We start from the raw sequence: 22,080 nt of genomic DNA, 5'->3' as shown, positions 1-22,080 counted from the left end.
CTTACAGTATCAGTGGGCATCATTGCCAAGACCCATCCACTTGGCTCACTAGAAAGCCAAGTTCACATTGGGGCCCCAAAATTAATCATCTGTCTAAACAAAAATAAAGTTTTAGTTATTCACTGGTTTTGGACTGCACACAAGGACCATGTCAAAGAGCCATAGCATGGAGACCAGCAAGTTCTCCCATCCTGGTCTTGGCATGTTCCCCAAAGCCATGGCCAAAACACTCTAGAACTCTTACTGACTTGAGCTGACAGCTTGATCAAACTAGGCTCAGATTGAACCTGAGAAAGTGAGAGGCATATTTAGGCTTCTGTATATTCATATATACACCAAATCTGTGTTTATACCCTTGGCAGTGTCAAGGCATATTTAACGTTTATTGAAAAGCCTGAACTATGACCTTTAGTGTCCATAATCACTTCCCTGAGGAACTGACTTTTACTTGATTGACTCACAGGTAGTCAAATGGACACTTCTCTGACCCATTGGAGAGGATGGTCAGGTGAGTTAACAGTGATTGAAAATTCACTTTTCCAGATGCTCAAAGAGCTCGATGACTCAGATCGTTAATGAGAGTCACATCAGGGCCCCAGCTTTGCACATGGTCGCTGTTGTCAGACAGCATTACTCCCACTAACACACAGTGTTCAGCTCACTCTTTCTTCTGGTGCAGAAACAGCAGGTTCCCCTGCACACAGGATAAACTGCCCTGGGCTCTGTACTAAAGCCTGAAACATGGTAAGGTGGCTTGTGGAGACAGGAGAGGTGGCCTGGCAGCACAGGCATGCAGACAGCAAGGTGCTCGCTGTGGTGGGGCAGGGCGTGGAGGGGAAATGTGCAGAATTACAGCACAATGAGAAGCCGTGTTAGTAACAAGCAGGCAGGAGCGGGTAAATCCCAGTGGACCACTTGGAGAGTCATTCTTACATGTCTTCTACCATTTTACTTAAGGTACCGTTAATGTGGAATAAAATATATCTCCAAAGTGAAGGATTGCCTCTAAAACAGTACCATTGTTAATGTTTCTATTATTGATCTGCACCCAGCTGTTGTGTGTGCATCTATGGAGCCGCTTGCTGTTTCAGTTGCTGCAGACTGCATCTGCTGTTGGCAAGATACGAACTCACATGCTTTAAGCAGCACTAATTTGAAGTGAATGCCTTATAAATAATCCACACAAACAATCTTTGGCATTAATACACATTTAGTGATACTAAACCCAACCAGATAAAGTTCACAGTGGTTCAAGAAGAAGACCTAGATCATTTGTGGCCTTTAAATCCCCCATGGGCTTTAACAGTAGAGAGAAGAGAGAGGCCATGTTCTTCATGCCACCTTCAATTACACTTCCTCCCCTGTTTATTTTTCTTCTCCTTCCTACCCCAGTGAAAATATTCATTCCAGTTTCACAGGGAAGGGAGTGGAAAAATGAGGCAACTTTTCTAAAAATCTTTTCATGTGTTCTTAAGGTTGGACTGGGCTGCATAACTGGAGGCAGTTAAAGTAAACATGAATTTAAGCTGATGTATTTAATCAGAAAGTATGGCTTAGGTTATAATTACATTGCTCAGGCATACAATTAATGGGTCTAAAAAATACAGGTGTACCGTACTGACTGAAGGACCTCTGTGGAGTACAAAGAGCACGGTGATTCTTGAGATTGAGGGCTCAAGTGTTCCATGTTTTCATTTGAACAGCTGTGTAAAGTGTTTGCAATGCAACCAGCCCTCCTCCCACTTCCAAACTAACTTTGGGGTTTTGCTTTAAATTCAAAAACTTCAGACCTTCCTTACCAAATAGGTCACAAGCCTTTGATAGTGTGTCAGTCAGGTTATGGTTTTGCATCAAAATGTTGATTTTGGAGAGTTCTGATGCAAAACCACATAATAAATGTGTGCAAATATATACAAATACATATATTTGTGTGTGTATATATATGCATATATATGTATATATTTTAACTCAGCTGAGAGTGGAGAATTTAGGTTCATTTGAGCACAAAGCTCTGAACAGAATATGGGACATACAGTCCCACATGACTTGAAACAGAAGTCAATCTTTGTGAAATAAAACTGCTTATTTGCACACACCTCTGCTTATTTGGGTTCTTCTGCCTGCTCCTCCAAAACAAGTAAATCTTATATTCGTGGAGTAAAGGAGTGTTATCCCCTTTTGGAAACTTCATCCTATTGTGCTCGGTGGCACTTTTGTTGTTGACCTCAATGATAGAGCTGAGAGAATTTGCAATGAATAATTAATCTGATGAATTTAGCCTACTTTTCTGCCTGCGTAATATCTGAGGGCAGATTGCACTGTCTTCAAACATATTTATTTGAAATTACTTAACACACTTCCTTAGACTGTGAATTTGTCAAGGCTGATTCTCTGTGAGTATCAGTACTGAGAAGCATCCTTGCAGTCTTTGTTTCACACAAGTGCTACAAGAACAGCCCAGCATGGATGGAGTTGTCAGAAATGTGAAGTGGTATTCAGGTAGGACAGCAATTACAGTCCTGTGCAAATTATGCTCAGTCAGGCAAAGTGCAACTTGTTGGTTTTCATGTTTGGCTGCATTTTCAGAAATTTCACAGAAAATAAAGTTATATTTGTTTTTCTGAACTTCAAAGTGGAGGCAAATCAAACTTTCCAGTCAGATATTTAGAGACTGGAGTAAGACTTTAGTCTTGTTTGGAGGGACTCTAAATTTTCTTCATTACTTTTCTTTCCCTCTCCCTCTGTTTTCCACTTACTTTACAGATACTGCAAATTATTTTTACTCAATGTGCTTCTGTTTTATCACCAGTTACTCCTTGTTCACATGATTTACTATGTTGTCTTCTTTGCATTGACCAAGAAAATGCATAGCAGGGTTGGCCACTTCCCTCTCACTGGACAAAGTGAGATTTTCTCAGACATCAGTGATGTGGAAGGATGTGGGAAATCTTTATTTGCATTATTTAGTTTGTAAACATCTTCTACAACCTAGTTTATTCATTCAGCTATTTCCATTCTCAATCATTTCCCTGTTTTTGACTTCTTTTTCCATAGTGTCCAAATCTTCCTATAACCTGGTGTTTCTGTTTATAACCATTCCTTAGCAAAGATCAGGGTATATTGGAGTGTACCAATATTACTGAACGGGACTGCCTTGGTCTGCCTGGTCCCAGCTGCTGACCAAATAGCGGCACCTGTGGAGTTTTCTCCCCAGAGATGCTATTCAGTACCTGTGGTCACAGCTGGGCACGTGGAGACAAGCCCGGGCATGCCCCGTGCTCCAGTGCTTGCGGGCTGGAGCTTTCTTTGAGGGGGTCGCTCCTCAGCCTTTCTGAGCTGGAGAAACCTTTAAGGCGAGGTGAAGAAAGGAGCAGGTCCTGATGGAGAGTTTTTAATCCAGTTTTTATTTCTGAATCCTGCAACAACTTCAACAGCACTCCAACCAATCTCTCCAACAGAACCCCAACTGCGTGGTCTGCTTGCCCTTTTACCTGGGCAGAGGGGCAGGGGAAGGGACCCAGGGAGCACCAACCAGGTATGAGGGGAGGGGGTCTCAGGTGAGAAGGACACCTAGGTGAGCCAGTGGCCCCCCAGGGTGTGGAGAGCATCCTTTGAACCTGCCAATCGCTCAACGCTCTCCTTGGAATTTCTGGTTTGATAGACAGTGCCCAGCAGGGGTCAAGGGTGGGGAAAAGGAGAGGTGATTGACACCCCACCTGGAGAAAGAAACTTCAGGAAGACACCAGGGGAAACTGAGGCAAGCCATGACATCACACTGCAACAAGGGTAGCTGGGAGTAAACCAGTGGGGCGATGGTCTTTCATGGCCCAATTAGTTTGACATGTCCTGCATGACATTTGAGCCTTGGAATGTGCTGGAAAATGTTGCTGCCCCACCATCTGGGAATGTTGTATGAACACTGCAAGAAATGCAGCCTGCTTAGAGGGTTGTTGAACAGCTTGGGGCTGGTAGCTGGCACCAGCAGGGCAGTTTGCCCTAATTCTAGGAGGGGTTTCCAGTGAAGAGGTGACACCTGATTACACTTCCCAGTAGCCTCTTCTGCCTCAGCTCTTCAAAGGCAACCGGTGCTTAAATGACCCTGATGGAGAGACACCATGTGCAAAGGCATGCAGTGACAGGACAAGGGGCAGTAGGATCAAACTAAAGGAGATAAGCCTTCAATTAAAGGGAAGGAATTCTTTACTGTGACTCAGGCTGGTGAGGTGCCTAGAGAAGCTGTTGATGTCCAGTCCCTGGAACTGTTCAAGGCCAGGTTGGACAGGGCTCTCAGCAATTTGTTCTAGTGAAAGGTGCTCCTGCCCACGGCAGAGGGGTTGGCACTAGATCATCCTTAAGGTTGCTCCCAATCCCAGCCATTCTCTGATTACTTCTATGAGCTCAAACAGCAGAGCTTTGTAAGTGGGTTTAGAGAAAACAGCAGCCAGGTATTGAGGCTCTGCTCAGTGATTTCCCATTTCTCTGATTCCCCTCCATTTTCATTTCTTGATAGTGCTTATTACAGCTCTTAGTGACAAAAGAGGGAAAGAACAAGGCTTCACATTTATTACTCTTATCTGAAATAAAGCCTGAAGGAGAAGGAACGTACCAAGGTTTTGTGAGGACTGAGGATAAATACAGACCTGAACACATCTTGTATACAGGTACAGGTGGGGATGGGAGGCAGACACTTTGCCCTGATGGCAAAGTCATCAGACACTTGGCCCTGATGGCAAAGTCATGGCATTTCATGCCATGTTCATCCCCTTTCAGACAGAACTGGGTGTTTCAAGCTCTACAGATTTGCACCATTTGAAATGTCAAGTGCATCTCCAGGGAGCTGGAGTCTCTTACACACAACTATTCAAATCTCATTCTCAAAATTTGTATATGCCACGGAGATCTTGAAAACCACAAGCCAGTTGGTTTTCCAACCCTTCAACAAATCAAGAAAATAAAACTTAATCCAAGGCAATTTCCTCAACGCCGTCCCTCTATCGTCATTTTCTGTATCAGTTAAATAAACACGCTGCAAACTCGTCTGTTTGTGACTGGCCTTAGAGATAGTCCCTGATGATCAAACTGGTACAACACAAGTGCTCAGTCCCTTTTTGCAAAGGATCCATGGCAAATGGGGGAATTGAATGATATAGGACCTTAAGACGATAATATGACTTTAAGATGTACAAATACGTAAGATTTCTTGGAATTATACACTTTGCATATTTGAATGAGAGAGTTCTGAGAGAATCAAGGAACATTTCAGAGAGATTACAGGGAACACAAGGGAAATTTTTACTTAAAAATTGTACATATAGAACCGACTTTAGACACCTGCAGAATAACTATTAAAAATTAAATTACTAAGCCTAAACTAACTAAAATGTCCTAATTCCCCTACCTGTGCCAAACCTTGATCAGCTAGTCAAGTTCCCATGGGGATGCAGCCTTCCAGAAGGTGACAGTGTATTTAAAGCACAGTAGTAATTATTCAGGACTCTACATTTAAAGATATCTATGGCTGGCCCAGCACTCTGGCTGTGCAGAGCTACACCAGAGAGTGTATTTCAATCTCCAGGCCCAGTCTCTCATTCCCCACACTTGCAAATCCAGGCATGTTGCAAGGCGGAGTGTGCTTGAATGTGGGACAAAATTCTGGAGGAAGTGCTGTCAAGATACATTCCATTTCTTCCACATTTCCTTGGGCCTATATCCTCTCCAAAAACCCACTCCAAATTTGGATTTAAGCCCTACATATATCTCCTGCTTATCTTGAAGGCACGCATTACTAGGCTATAAGGAAATACTGTCTTATTCTCCCATGTCTGGAGAAAACCATTGTCATTTTCAGTTGCTATTTGCTCAGAAAACAGTGGCTTCTGGATAACAAGGGCTGACGTGACCCAGTCTGCAAATACTGTGTTGTGGCAGCCTGAAAGATAATGTGTGTTGCCGCTGAATTCACAAAGGAGAAAAACTTTGAAACATTTTAAAAATGCAGGTGCACAAATTACTCATGCCAGGAGCAGCAGTGGCATTTTGTAATAAAATCTTGTGTTTATTCTCCACTGTTGAATACACATACCTTACAGTTCTCAGGAGATCATCGTCCTGTGCTATCCAGTGAACAATTTACAGATGGATTAAATACATGTGTAAAATGAAATAAAACTTGCAGATTTATAATAAGCATACGTTATCCTTGCAGTTGGCACAAATTTCCCATATATGAATGGGGCTTTGGTTCACTTTAGAGTGTCAGTTTTTTCCTTATTTTTCCTTTGTGTCAAATTTCAGTCTATCCTTCTAAGGTATTTGAATATCCAGAATATTACTGGGTTCTCAGCACCAAGCTACATTCAAATAATCAGCAAGCACTAACCACAATACAGAGCTTTTAAGCATTTCCTACTTTCATTATTTGGTCTTACAGAAATTTGCTTTCCTTGATACCAATATATCCAGACTAAAAGTGGGCCAAGAGTGTAGTAATGATTTGAGGAAGGTCTTTACTGAATGAATGCTGAGTCTGTGAACTCAAGCAGTAGATAATATAGATAACAAGAAGAAGGGGTGCTGAAAACTCATTTATTGATCTGAAAATTTCAGTCTCTCTCATGTGACAGTTATTGTCTAGACTCTGCATATTAGTTTGAAGAATATGTTTTCAATAAAAATCAGTTGCTCATAACTCTTATTGGAAAGCAGGCAGATCTATCTACCTCATCCTTTTGCAACAATTTCTCTGTATTAGCCTTTGGCCAGCCCTCTTTTTCATTTGAAGCAACTCCTGATCATAACAGTCATCATCTGATCCAGGTATCACTTTCCCTTTCCTTTCTTGTTAGTGCCCCCCAGCCTCCTACACAAAAGCATTGCATTTCGCAGAGTGGAGGGGACAAAAGTCCCACAGTTTAGGTCCATGAGAATCTTACCACAGTAAAAGACACGGAAGAATCTTACCGAAGTAAAAGACATGGTCCCTGAAGTCAACAGAGGTTATGCTTGCATTGGTACATTTTCACTATTATAAACCATAGAGCATTTCTGTGAGGAAAAAAAACCCCAAACAAAGCACACACACACAAAAAATTCAACCAAAAAAAAACAAACCAAACCAAAACAAAACAAAAAAAACAAAACAAAAAAAAACCACACAGAAAACAGGGAAACAAAAGCATGTCCTCCAGTATATTATGAATATTTCTCTCCCTTACTATCTGCTGCTGCTAACATCAAGCAATAGCAAGTGTAGATTGATCAGTCATTATGGGCAGCATGCTGGGCTGATGGATCAGCTGTGGCATATGTGCAGCTGTGCAAGTCTGGTATCAAGGTGTGTCAGCCTGTCTGCTACCTCGCTGCCCATCCAAGCCATCTTTTGTTTCTATTGTTGTAGTTCCACCAATCTGGCACACGAAAAGAGGAATCATGATATTCTTCATTGCAGGTCTGTCTGTCTGTCTCACACCCACCAAGCCCTTGGCAACCATCAGCCTCCCCCCAGCTGGAATGGGCTTTGTTTTGCCTTCACAAGACCATTTGTATTTTGTGCTGAACCAGGCTTTCTTTCACCTGGTTCATTTTGGGGGAGCAAGAGAGGGGATTATATTTGAAGTCCTTGACTCTCTCTTCTCACCTGTTTTGCAAACACATAGCACCATTGGCATTAATCCTAATGATACTTAAACTCTAGAGAGATTCAGCACCTTAATGCGGGTGATGAGCATCAGCTGTGTTTTTCTCTAGTGCTGTTTTTTGTCTAGTGATGTCAGGAGTCACAAACTGGCACGCTTGGGAACAGAGAAATTCAGGTGACTGACAACGTTGAGCAGAAATCCATTTGTGCCCCCGGAGAGCCGGAATACCCGACAGACTGGGACACAGGAAAGCTCTGCTGCTCAGGGAGGAAGGTGCCAACACAAGGCGAGACATCAGATGAAACAGAGTGCAGCACAGATAAAACACAGATGAGCTTCTTGCGGAATTTTTTCTTTCACGTGTATTTTGATTGTACAGCTATGTCATTTGTTGCATGAATTGATGTTTTTTTCTGCTAGTTTCTTTCACAGGTGTGCTTTGACAGTGGGATGATATTTGATACAAGCTTCATCTCTGTTAATATCAGAGAATGTGTCCTCTCTGTTAATACCAGAGATCAGTCCTATTAAGTATACCAACTTATAATGCTTCTCATTAACTTTCTATGACAAAACACTTACTTAAAGAAGAAAAGAGACAAAGCAACTCAAGAAATATAGAATATTCCAAGTTCCTTTCATATAAAATCAAGCCCACCGGTATATTGGCATTACCCTAAACAGGAAATAGAGAAAAATGAGAGTTTGCTAGGACCTCAAACAAAGCTGATGTATCCTTCTGTCTCCAATGTATGAGGTAACAGATAGACAAAATTAATCACCACCAGGACAAAAACATAAATGAAGATCTCTAGGACTGAACAACTCTTGGCTACTGCTTGGAGCTGCTGAGCACCTACTCCACTGTAATTCCACTTTTCTTTTTGCTTTGTAAGTTGATTTTTAGTATTTAGTTTTGAATTTTTATTGTGAATAGTCCCAAAACAACTAAGAAAATTGCTTCATCCATTTTTGTGAGGATTGCACACATCTAGCTCCTATTGACACTAGCACTGGACAGGGACAACAGCTGTGGAACATGCCAAAGATGGTTTTTTAGAAATAAGTGGTTCCACTGTCACCAAAATAAAAGTTTACCCATTATAGAGCTGCTTGCCACCCTGCTCTACACAGAGGATACAAGTTCTTGATTTTCTCTATATGCTCCCTTACATTGTTTTATAGACATTTACTGAGTTACTTAGTGAAGAAAAACTTGACCTTTAAACCTTTCTTGGGATTTAATTTGGTGTAGTATGATTTCTCTCATGAGTTTTGGAGAATTCTGTTGTAACTACTTTTTGTGATTATATATTTACTTTGGTCAGGCATGTATTTATGCACTTAACAGCAATTTATTTGATGATTTAGCAGGTGGCAGTATGTGCAATATTTGTCACATTTATAATGACATCGTTTTTATGGAGCTGATATAACTGGGATATTCAACTCTATTTAGAAATTGAGAGGGGAAAAAAGCATAGTCTTCTTTCAAAATTTTATTTTGCCTTTCATTAAGATCACATTATACATACACATGCTGGATGTTTGAAGAAGAGAGGGATGAAGGGTCAGGATGGCAACAGATATGTTGACTTTGAAGCACAATTATGGTGACACAGCTTGTCCCTCTCCTTCAGGAAAGGAGAGAGTCAAGTCACAGAAATTGCTGCTGCTTGGTGCCTCTGATATGCTGTGAGATGTAATGCATGTTACTACTACACCAGCACATCATGCTGCATACACACACTCTGGAGTGCAGCCTCATAGAACACGTGCCCTTTACCTCAAAAGTGTCCTTCCTTTTTCCAAGGAGATTGCTGTTCGGATACCTGTCAGTCTGTAGTTCTGCCATGCCTTGCGTTATATTATTCAGGCAAGAGAGAGTCACAAGGAAATTTCACCTGTGATTACTTCATGAAACCAAGAGCTTTGTATGATCAAGTGATTAAAGCACTGAATCAGAGCTAGTTATTATACACTGTGGTTATGCCATTAAATAAGAGACACCATGCATTTATAAAATAGCTTTAGGAACAAAATGTTCTCCTACCTTGGTATTAATAATCAGTTATATATTATAGGTCTTGCAGTATTGTAAAATTGTACATTCTGACCATACCTTTATTTCTCAATGGTTATAACATTTGCAGGAAAAAAAACCTTTCTGATCCATTGTGCCCTAAGGACATTGGGGTCACAGCTGTGATTATAGAAATAACCTTTTTGTCCTGATGCATTCATTACATGAATTTGCAACTTATTAATTGCAATTACCTCTCTCTTGAATTAATTTATTTTGTAATTCTTTATTTCAAAAGTAATCAACACATAGACTTTATGATGCTTTGTTATTGCTTCTTACAATTTATGTTCTTTACTTGTGCATTTAATGCTTGCAACACCAAATCTGCTTTCACATTTCTACTTGCTTAAAATGAATGTGACCATGTTTCACCAACAGACAGGTAGAGTGCCTGGGATTAGAGACAATTACGGATGAAGTGTGTGGCAAACAGCCACCAACCGAGGTTCAAAAGGTTTCCTTTTAGTCCCTGCAGTGTATCATCCCTGTCAACACAAGCTGCAATTGCGGCCATGGCCCCTAAATGCCACCAGCTGGAGAAGTACACAGGCTTCATCCTCAGGCCCATTTCTTCACCAGCTCCCACCCTAGAGCTCATGCTAGTTCGGAGATCTTTTCAAAATTAGCAAAGGGCAGCTACAAGCTCTCCAGCACAGCTCCAACCAAATTCCTCTGGTCAGTCTTTCATTTCCATAGATAAGGAAACACTTGCCTGTGTAATTACTGGTTTTCATCAACAGGTATTATGGATAAATTAAGCTGGTAAGCGCTGTCAGTTCAGCCTAATGCCACCATGCTGTCAGCTTCTCTGTGCTTTTGTTTCACCATGTTGCTTTCAGTGGGAGATTTTCACTTCTTTTTTGGAGGTCTCAGAGGACTAAAGCCCTCTCATGAGCATTGTGTACTGTATCACATTCCTCTACAAACCCTGACAGGCAGACCTTGCACTGCTGCACAGCACTCACCAAGAGTATCATGGCTCCATTTGACACTGAAAGACCAAACTTATGTTCAGAGCTTATGTTCCATGGAACTTTTCTTTAAGGCCAGCTGGGACTTGAAACTTTCTTTACTTATAACTCCTCAGCATAAAGTGTATATTTTTATTACATATTTAACCAGGGTCTGGACTAGAACAGCCCAGACATTATCCAGGAGAAAACAAATGAAAAAAACCCATCCTTTCTCTACCATAAAAATCCATAGTCAGACTTCAAATCTACTAGTTTTTACCAAAGACCTTTTTCTTGTAACTCATAAGCATTCATCCCCTCTCTGCAAGCACCTTTCTTCATGAATAACCACTTACTGTGGGGATTCCCTGTGGGGCTAATCATTGTGCTTACAGAAGGCTCACCTTGGATACTTTGTGAGTAGCCAGCCCTCTGTAACTGGGAAGGAGATGCAGCTCCCACTCTAAGATTGCTTTCTCTGTCCCTCCCTCTCATCAGCTCCACTCACACATTCACCTCTCCTCATATCAGTGTGGTCTGTGCTTTTTTTCCTTTTAAGTCATCTTCTCCTTGGGGCAGGTGTTGTGTCTTGCTTGGTACATTTCTGTGGAGTTCATGTAGTCAGATAGCTCTGATCCTGACTGGAGTCTCTTGGCACTACTGTAATATAAATATTATATAGCAGTGGAGGAAATATCACATCCTGACTTGTGGGAACTCTTCCCTGGCCCTGTCCTGCTCTGCCCTCCCTTCCAATCTCCCCCACTGATTCTGCCTTAGTATCTTACTCTCTTTGTTCTCAAAGCTGGTTGCCACTGCATTTTACACATACAAACATGTGCAGAAAGACCAAAATGTAGGTATTTCACCTTGATTTTTTTTTTTGAGGAGTTGTTTGAAGCCATTACATGTGGCCCAGAGTCATGAATTAGTGGACAATGAGTGGATGAAAGAGTGAAGGTGTATGATAAATGACACTGATTGGTGTTTAACTGTAGCTAATATTATATGTGGGTTTTTTTCACATCCAAAAACATCCATTAAAGGAATGTTGAGGATGCAAAGCAAGCACAGAAAAGTCTGGAAATTAAAGAATTAAGTTCTTCTTCATCCAGAGTCCGTGAGAATTTGCAGTATGAAGTAAATCAAGGAATGTAAGGGAATGAAAAAGGAAGAACTCTTATTTTGTATTTGATCTTTTTTTAACAGTTCCAAGAATATTGTAGTCTTATGGTTTCTGTCCCCAGTCATAGCGACAGCCACAAAACAATTCTCCTGCCCTATGTGTTGCCTCCCACCTTCAAGCAGCCAGGCGTTGGTTTCCCCTTTAAAACTGGGAAACCACACTGACTTAGATTCCTTCCATCCAGCTCCATCCACATGTTTCTTGTTACCCACAATGCACATAAAAAGCATTTGCTCTTTTTCCAGAAGTTCATGTTTCCTCCCTTTCCCTGCCTTTCTTCAGAGACCACTCTCTTCCTTAGTTTCTTTCCTCCATAAATAGTGAAGTACAAGTGAGAGTGCACAGGCACAGGATCCCCTGCTGTCACTGCCTCGGAGGTGCTTCTGGATACCTGCTGCAGTGTCTGGTCAAGTAAAGCCCGCTGAAATCTGGGGAGAGCAAGGAACAGCAGTGAGAAACAACTATGATTCTCTGCAGTGGGAATCAAGGCACTGAGAGGTCTCAATTTCCATGGAAAGAAAGCTCAGGAGAGTGGCTGAACAGAGCCAGAGTTGGAGCTGTACGCTAAGATGGCTTTGGTGTGGAAGGGTGAGAATGGGGACCTGACACTGACTGACTGCCCTACTGTGGAAAACCATTGAGAAGAGGGGCATCACAATGAGAACTGGCTGAACAGCAGAGCACAGAGGGTCATAATCAGTGGCACAGGGTCTAGCTGGGGACCAGGCATTAGTCCCCAACTACAATATTGTCCCCAAGGCCCAATACGGAGTCTAGTATTGTTCAACTTAACCATCAATGACTTAAAAGAAGGCACAGATGATTCCTTAGCAAGTTCCCTGGTGACACAAATCTGGAAGGAGTGCCCCATACTCCAGCAGGCTATGCAGCCCTTCAAAAGGACCTCAACAGGTTGCAGAGAAGGACAAACCTTGTGAAGCTTAGCAATGGCAAATACCTGGGGAAGAATAACCCCATGCAGCAGCACAGGCTGAGGACTGAGATGCTGGAAAGCAGGTCTGTGGAAAAGAAGCTGGGGGTCCTGGTGAACAACAAGCCATCCATGAGCCAGCAATGCCCTTGTGGCCAAGAAGACCAATGCCATCCTGGGGTACACTAGGAAGAGCACTTCCAGCAGGTCAAGGGAAGTGATCCTGCCCCTCAGCCCTAGAGAGGTCACTTCTCAAGTTCTGTGTCCAGTTCTGGGATCCCCACTATAGGAGAGACATGGAGAGCTCAAAGAGTGGGTCCAGCACCGGGCAACAAAGACAATTAAAAGGCAGGAGCTTCTCTGTCACAAGGACACGCTGAGAGTTGAGCCTCTTCAGCCTTGAGAAGAGACATCTGAGAGGGGCCCTCATCAATGTGTATAAATATCTAAAGAGAGGATGTAGCCAGGCTTTCCTTGGTGGTCACAAGCAATAGGGCAAGAGGCAACTAGTGGCAGTTAGTGCACAGAAAATTCCACCTGAACACAAGAAGAATGTCCTTATTGTGTGGGTGACCCTGCACTGGAACAGATTTCACAGACAGTTGTGGAGTCTTTCTCACTGGAGATATTCAAGAGCCACCTGGATGCAATTCTGTGCAATGTGCTTCAGGATGACTCTGCCTGAAAAGGGAGGTTGGATGAGATGACTCATTACAGTCCTTTCCAACCTCACCCATTCTGTGATTCTGTGATTCTCTTATGGAGAATAATACCTGAAACCCTGGAACAAATGGTCCAACACTGAATAAGATGGAAGGAGAAGGAGAAAAGGAAACAGATACCTACAGGAAACATGTCCACCTAGTAAAGAAATATGTCTGAAGAAGTAAAGACTCAGAGAAAGTGTAGAAACAAAAAGTATCCAGCATGTTGGACAGACACAAAAGGCTCACATCAAAAGAGCTTGGAAGTCAAAGCAGAACAGGTTTCTCTCAGCCACTGAGAGGTTCTAAAAAAGAACAGTGTCTCAGTAGTCCCTTTTCTCTGGTAGCAATGAAAGTGGAATCTTTTCCACAAACATCCGGCATATGTTCTATGAGGATTTTGGGGTCTTAGCTGTCTTTGCTCTAGTGCCTCAGCTTTTTGTGCAGTGTGAAGAAATCCCTTTGTGGTAACTTGGACTTAATGCTCTTCAACTCACATAGAGTTATGGACCTATTTTCTTTCCAAACTATAGACCGATGGTCTAACGCAACACTGTCTCCAGCTCCTAGAAAGTGTGGATTTGACTAAGTCACTGTCCGCGTCTTCCTCTGTGCCGCAAATATTGTTCAGCTTCCTACAAAGCTGGCAAGCTAACATAATTTCAAGGGATTTCTTGCACCTTCTCCCACCTGCTGGTCCTTAGTTGAGAGTGTGCTGTTACCCCAGCACGGGCAGCATCCTGTGTCTCTTTTCTGGACTTTTCTGGCCTCCTGTTTCAGTTTTATACTAATATTGAGTTTCTCTGTATCATGTCTAGTTAGCTATAGGAAAGTCCATCCTCTATAAGCTATGCTGTGATGCATTCTAATGTTTTCTTAAAGGATTAATTTGAAATCTGCCTGTAATCACCTCCAGTTTGTTTTGATCACAGTCACAGTCTTATCAGGTCTCAGGTAGCCTCCAGAACTGTAAAACCTAGTCTTCATCTGAGCCCAGCCATAAACACCCCTGTGATTTTTTTTCCTTCCTTTTCATTTTGTTTAATAACATTCCTCTCCCATGTTTCATTCTTACATGAAGTATGGAAACTCCTCAAATTTCTAAAATACAGCTTCATAATCAGCCTTTGCTCTCTAACTTAGCTGTCTGACACACACACCAGCTACTGCTAGAAAACAGGCTGCCTTGTGATTGCCCCCGTCACTTGAAAGAAGCACCCTTTAAACCTTCTCCAATTGTATTCTGTATTCCCAAAGCATTTTAATGCTTACAAGACTTGAACGGCTACTGCTGGGGTTTTTGGTTGTTTTTTTTTTTTGGTGGGGGGGGGCTTTGTTGGGTTGTTGTTTTGTGGTTTTGGTTTTTTTTTGGTGGTGGTTTGTTGGTTTTTTGGGTTTTTTTGGTTTGGGGTTTTTGGTTTTTTTTTTTTTGCGTGGAAGTAATTTTTGTTGTTGCCTTTGACTCCAGTGCCATATGGCATTGATTGGCCACTCTAGGTGTGCCCATACCACACAATCAGCTGTGGAACAGGCACTTCATGGGACAAAGGGACGGTTACACAGAGCTGAGCTGTCTCAGTGCTTTCCCTTCAGCTCAGGTACAGGGTGAACATACTCTTGTTCATAAAGCTCTTGTGTTGCTTGTTGTTTTATCACAGATAGCTGCATATAGCCATAAGGTCTTCTGCAGTGTCCCATCTAGATTGCCTTGTGGGGGAAGCTCAGCTCCTTCGAGGTTTCACCTTCTGCATCACAGAGCATCTTGCAAACACTTGGAGGTTTCAGCAGCAGAGGTTCTTCCAAGCACAACGCAGGTTGTTTTTACTATAAGTGCTGACTTTAAACAGTATATAATTTAGCCAAAATATGACAGATTTATGTAGGGCACAACAAAAGCAACTCTCAGTACCAGTTTTCAGGATTTTATGACCACCTGTCTCAGAATATCTTCTGGATTCTGTTTTGGATCATAAAGTGTTAGTAAGTGAATGTGGAGACTGTTCCCATAGCCTTTCTGAACTACCTGCCTGTGATTAATTATGGACAACTCTGAACGACTGTACCTCTCCGCCAACCTCCATGTTTGCGCAGTGACTAACATGGTGATGTCAGTTCTCACTAATGTATTTGCCAATTAGAAAGATTTAGTGTGGTGACTGAGGACAGCAGAGCCTTGGTGGCAAATCTGTAATTGTCCAAGTCAAATATCTGAGAACTGGGTGTTAGAAAAAGTACTTTAGGTTTTACCTTCATGTGGGTCTGACTGTGAATCTTTCTGCAACAGCTCAGTTTGTATCACATCAGGACACATCAGTCACATCTTATTATGTCACAGCAAATCACTTTCTGGCTTACCATAATACTTAATCAGCAAACCCAATGCTATGTGCCACACTCCAAAGCATCAGTCAAGCAAATGCAATCAAGGAAATGTCTTGATTTTCTTTGGATGCATGCAACAGACTGCCATATTGGTACCTCACAGCTCCACCAAGGCAAGCAGCCCATGATGCAAGAATGCTGCAGAAAGCAATCTTCCTCAACAAGCTTACAAATGGGAAGCAAAACAATCTGACTGTACACACACACACACACACACACACACACATCAGAGCACAGCAGACCTCAGTGAACCTGACACGTTCATGAATGCCCAGTCCACCAAACCAGGCTGAGATATGTGCACCACTGCTGGTGTGTGAAATACTTCAAATGATACTTGGAGGCAGCAGTCTTCAACTGCCTATATCAAGGCAGTAACCCCGTAGCTTGTGTAATTGCCTCTGTACAGGAGTTCGTGTTCAGCCATACCTCCCTCTGTGAAAAAGTTGAGCTGCAGGATAAGAGCTTTCACACAACCAGCTGCTGCCAAGCAGCAGATTAGCAGGTAATCAGTTGTCTGGTGGTAACTTTGTCAGCTCCTGGAGTCTTGCTGTGTGTCAGGGGCAGATGGCTGAAGTGTCAAGGCAGGTGCATGTGGAGCAGGGGTAGATGGCTGAGGTAGAGGGTTGGATTGGCTGTGAGGAGAAACGGGTAAAATATTGTCCTAGGTCACCAGCTTCAGAGAGCAGTGGTGGGAAGGGAATGAAGGCAGTAATATCATAACCCCTGTCTGAGGGACTGTGACATTCAGCAGAAAGGAAACAGAGGCTTTCACATGCTTGTGCTTGGCTCAGTCTTGTAGTGCTGCTACTCACACACATGTGAAAGGCTGAGAACGGCAATTTCCTTGAGTTCAGGATGATGCCAGGTAACCCATACAAACACCATACTCAGAAAGCCATCAGCAAGCTGTCTCGTTCTCCAGCATGGATAAAAACAACAGCATTCAAGGCTGGCAGACTGTCAGGAAGCAATGCCAAGTACAAGTGGCTTAAAAAAGAACCAGCCATATCAAAGCTACTGTGGAAGTTTTACTTCACTGTTTTTTAAAGTGCACATTTTTATTTCCATACAGTGAAATCCAGTTACTGGGTTTCAAGTTTGGAGAAAACCTAAATGGCAGTAAGAGAGAGAGCGTCCAACCTTATTAATTTCTATACTCACATACCCACACTGTACACACAATCACTCTGATGAGAGGCAGTTGTATGCTTTGGCCCCTTTATGCCAGCTATACAGACACAAAGAAACTGTCCAGGGAAATAACTTTGACAGAGAGGGGTTTATCTGGCAGCATTTATCTAGCACTGCCTCGGCATTCCCTTTTCAGGACCTCGCCTCCTCCTCCACCCTCAGGATGATGGTGGAGGAAGGGATTAAGGAATAGAGGGAGAATACCAGAAAGGAAACATCACTAGGGAATACTAAGTCTTCAGCTTTTCTCTTCCTGACAGTAGTCCCTCAGCACTGGGGATGTGAGCTACAACAGCCCTGTGAAAATAAACTAGTCCTGTGAGGACCCAAAAGCAGAAAAATAAACCAACAACACCCAGCACTTCTGTGACATTCCTGAGCTGTACAAATCATTTGCCCAAGTCCTCATATACTGCCTCCCTCCTTCAGCTATTCTGCTATGCCACAGCAAATCCACAGTGCTTGGACAGCTGGTGGTGGCTGGGAATTGGCCCAATACATGGATATTATTTGAGAGGTTTGTTGCATTTTTATGTTTACTCACTGGATACAATGGGCCAATGTTGCCACCACCACATAACTGTCACAGAACTTTTTTTTTTTACTATTATTGTATTTATGCCTTTCTTTTCCTGCAACCCTGTAACAAAGAAAGGAAAATCCAGAACAGGACACGTGTTATTTAATATCTGTGTCAATGTCAGAATGCAGGCATGCTTTTATTCTTTTGCCTTTTGCAATGAATGTGTGATATCTGATATATTAGGTATTAATAAAGCAGACTGCTTTATGCTGTTTATATTGGTAATATGATTCTGGATTTTATCCCCAGCTGAGAGGAGTAGGAATGTAGATTTTTCCCTGTATATTATTGCCCAGCCATGGCTAATCAAGTATACAATATATTCGAATTTTTGCGTAGTGTTTTATTTTTGATTGACTTTAATTAGAACCAGCTCTCTATATAATAAGTAGATATATTAAATGGAGAAGGGAGGGAGAAAAGGCTAAAAGGCATAGAGAATGTAACTAAATAAAATTCAATAAAGAACCCAAATGAATGGTGCAGCCTTGCACTTCATCAGCAGTTTTACAGTATTTCACCCATAATTGCCAGCACCAATCCCACCCGTGCCTACAGCAGCAGCCTGTCCCAGGGGCACCAGTACCACACAGGGCTCAGGATCTCCATCTGCATTAACCAAGGGGTTCATGGAGAATTGCAAAGGGGAATTTCAAAAGTGTTACAGCATGGTGTGGAAAGCATTGTTTCCTCTTGACTGTGGGTGAACAGTGAAATTTAGAGATACAAACTAGTTCAGATAAAATAAATCTCTGTTGAAGCTCTGCTTTGAAATTACACGTAAGAAGTTGTGCACGTCCCTTTGTCTTTCCTCATGCACATGCTTCCCAGTTTCTCACAAGTTTTCTTCTGGATTATATTCAAAGTCCTGCTATGACTATTGTCAGTGACAAAACTCAGATGTCATCAGGCACCTTCCCACTGAGAGAAAATCCTCTTTGTTCGAATGTCCAGCTCTTCTCAAGGAATGTCTAATACTTCCATTAATTCAGTCAGCACTGACCTTAATTTGCTTGCTCCTGGATAAGAGATCTGATCACATAAACCACTTGCACAAACTCCTGGGTTTTTCCAGCTGAGGAAAAGAGTGGCTGGCCTGCCTAGTATCACAGCACTTGATGCCTGTTCTGCAGGGCTTTTTGCATAACATCTGGGGAGCGCCTACTTCTAAGGAAGTTTGAAAATGGTCCCTTTCATCAGCATCAGATCCCATTGTATTCAATGAGAGCTGCAGGTGTTCTGTACCACTTGGGGCCAGGCCCTTCATCATAATAAAAAGGCCAGATTTGAGCTGGAAGCTCTGTCATTAAAACTGCCTGTAGTGTATTAGTAATCTGCTGAACCTCCTAGAGGCCCAGAGAAACCTTCTGCTGTGTTACTTTAACTCTTTGTGATTATCAGAACAGTGAGGATTTAAGAAGGGGCACATTAAATTCATGTCACATCTCTTCTCTGGGTTGCCCAAAGACTAATAGACCCAACAAAACCTTTCTTGGGAATACAAAATAAAAGGAGCTCTCTCTGAATGAGATAGCACTGACTGTCAGAAGTGTCCACAATGTTGTTCAAGATGACTGACAGCCTCTCCCTCCATTTTATTATTTTATAGCTATTTTAATGTGTTGAACACCTGGAGATGCTTAGGAGAATTTCCAAACCATTTTTAGTGCCTCTAATCCACACACTGAATCCATTAGCTGCCAAACTCTTCCCCAGAAGTGAGCACAATTCCGTGCAAGGGTGTTCAGCAGAGGGTATGGGGGACACTTCTGCTCCAGCCGTGGAAAATGTGCTCAAGGGGACATTGCAATCCAAGGGCACCCTGATGACTTCTGCTTTTACTGCATAACATGATGTCCTGGAAACACCAGGACAGACACGGGAAGGGAGCAGTGACTGCATGGACACCCATTCTGGCAGGTTCCCATGGTGTCTAAATCTGCTGGTAGGCACCACGTGGGTCATCTGCTACCAGGGCGGTGATGTGGAAACCTATGGAACCAGGGTGCAACAGGGTCCTCCACTGCCAGCCCAAGAGTCATTGTCACCTGGCATGGATCAAAGTGGTACTTTGGTATTGTGAGATCAGCTGGAGGGATATACAGGGGGAAGAACAAAGACTAGGCTACTCAGAGAAGGCTAAATGGAATAAGGAGCCTGGCTCTTCCTGTCATATTCATTAAAAGCAAATTATTGAATCAGAATGGCTGTTCAAATTGGTTCAACTAAATATTAGGATATGACCCAAATCTTCTATCCAAGTGAACATATGCATACACTTTTCTGAAGGTCAAAAGATTTAGTCAGTCAAAATTTAAGAAAGGGACGAGATTTGCATTCCTGGGGTAGGTAGTTGTTTATTTTATATTTCAATTTTCACATAAGACTGTGCTTGCTAGATTCAGCAAAGAACAGAAATTGTAACCCAAGAGATCTGTGTAGTGTCTTGGATAATCTAAAGATGAGGTTTGGAAAAGCTTCTGAGAAACTTCCAAGAATCTATAGCCAAATTTTCTAATATTTGCCAATCTCTGTTGCTGGAATGTTTCTCCTGTCTAAAGCCACGACTTGTACAACTCAAGAGGGTCCACAGAGAGATTTTAATTTCTTTTTCTTTTCCTTTTGCATCTCATGAGATTCTACATGTAATTTTATAATGAGCCAGAGGCCACAATACTGTGAGCTTGAAAAAACAGTTAGGGTTGTGGCCACAGCAAGTTGCAGAGGATGTGAGGAATTAATAGCATCATGTTATAATTACATGACATAGTGACATATGACACCATGTCACAATTTTATCATAGCATATACTATAATTTTTTTACACTAAAAATAGATGTGAAAAAAAAACCCAAAAAAAACAAGATAATCCAAACCTCTGAGATTTGGCTCCTAGTCCACCTCTTGCAAAGTCTGTAACAGGAAAAATTTGGAACCAGAAGCCAATCTATTTTGGGATCATATCCATTCAGATCCAAAACTTCTCTAAATGTCTTTGTTTCGTGGAGAGCTCAGTGGCGTGAAGCTGCTATCAGGGAAGGGAAGGGAAGGGAAGGGAAGGGAAGGGAAGGGAAGGGAAGTCTCGCGTTGGGTCCCTTGGGTTGAGTCTTTGCCTCCAGTTGTTAAGGGTGTGGAAATGGTCCCACCCCTTGTGGTGAGGAGTTGCAAAAAATGAGCTATAAGGCAATTTCTGTATGCTTGCATGCTCCTGGTTGCATCCCTCCTTCAAAGGACGGGAAAGATTTCAAGCTGAGGGTCTGGACTGCTTATGGTTGGAGGCTTGAATAGGCTGTCTCATAAAACAAGTACCACTGCTATTTCTTCCAAGGAATCTTATTTAGTTTTACTGGCAGAGCGGCTGCTTGCGCATCCAGAAGCTGTGGATCCAACATGAAGAAGGACAGACTTCTCGTGTAGTCAAGTTTTAGGGCATCCAAAAAATAAAATATCACCACACATGAAAATACAGCCCTTCTTTTTGCTTTTTGGGGTTTTTGGGTTTTTGGGTTTTTTTTGTTTTGTTTTGTTTTGTTTTGTTTTGTTTTTTTGTTGTTTTTTGTTTGTTTGTTTTTGTGGGGTTTTTTTGTTGGTTTTTTTGTTTGGTTTTTTTTTGTTTTTTTGTACTATCATCTTTGGCATTAGAGCAGTTTTTTCCCTTCACCCTTATAACTACAACAGAAAGCTATTCTAAATCAATATTTCAGGAATTTCTTCTCTCTATCTCAAGCCTTCAGCTTGAGAAAGGCTTGCTTTCTTTCTTTCCTACAGAAAGCCTTGGAATCAGGTGGTTAAACCAATTCTCTCTTCTTCTGCTGAGGTCTCAGAGGCTATTACTTGTTTTAGAAAGCATGTAGCTTTGTTACCATGCTGTAAATCATCGAGCTTTCCCTGGAGATCAGCCAGACTGAGAAGAGCACCCTGGATGGAACTATCAAGAGAGGAAAAAACTATTTCCAAGAGTGGGACATGGGAACACATTCTTTTCTTGCCCATGTTGTTTTTTCCTCTCCTTAAAGATGCAGGGAAAAGGATCATAAGAGCTAGGGGTGGTTCTGCATTGCAACACACCTGACCTCTGGGGAAGTCTGAGCCTCGACAAGGATTCTGGTGTCTCTCACAGCAATGTCTCACTCGTCACCCCGTGCTTTGTCTTCCTGTCCTCTCTCCTGCTTTCTTGTGGTCTGCCTGGCAGTGCCGGTGTTTTGGCATTAGTCCTTGTGTTGGATTGTGTTTGTTACAATGTATGTTAAGATGCATTTCCATTTCCAAACACACTGAAAGAAGACATGAATTACAAATATTATGATGCATTAAGCTAACAGGCAATGGTTAAATAAGAAAGCTGAACGGCAGGGATAAAGGAAAATAACTGGAGTTCCATCAAGAGAGAAGATGAATGAACAGAACTACACTGACATCTGCTG

Source organism: Onychostruthus taczanowskii, unplaced genomic scaffold (assembly GCF_017590055.1).
Source record: "Onychostruthus taczanowskii isolate IOZ18803 unplaced genomic scaffold, ASM1759005v1 scaffold16, whole genome shotgun sequence".
NCBI classification, from domain to species: Eukaryota; Metazoa; Chordata; class Aves; order Passeriformes; family Passeridae; genus Onychostruthus; species Onychostruthus taczanowskii.
Note: the sequence above shows the minus strand (reverse complement) of the source record.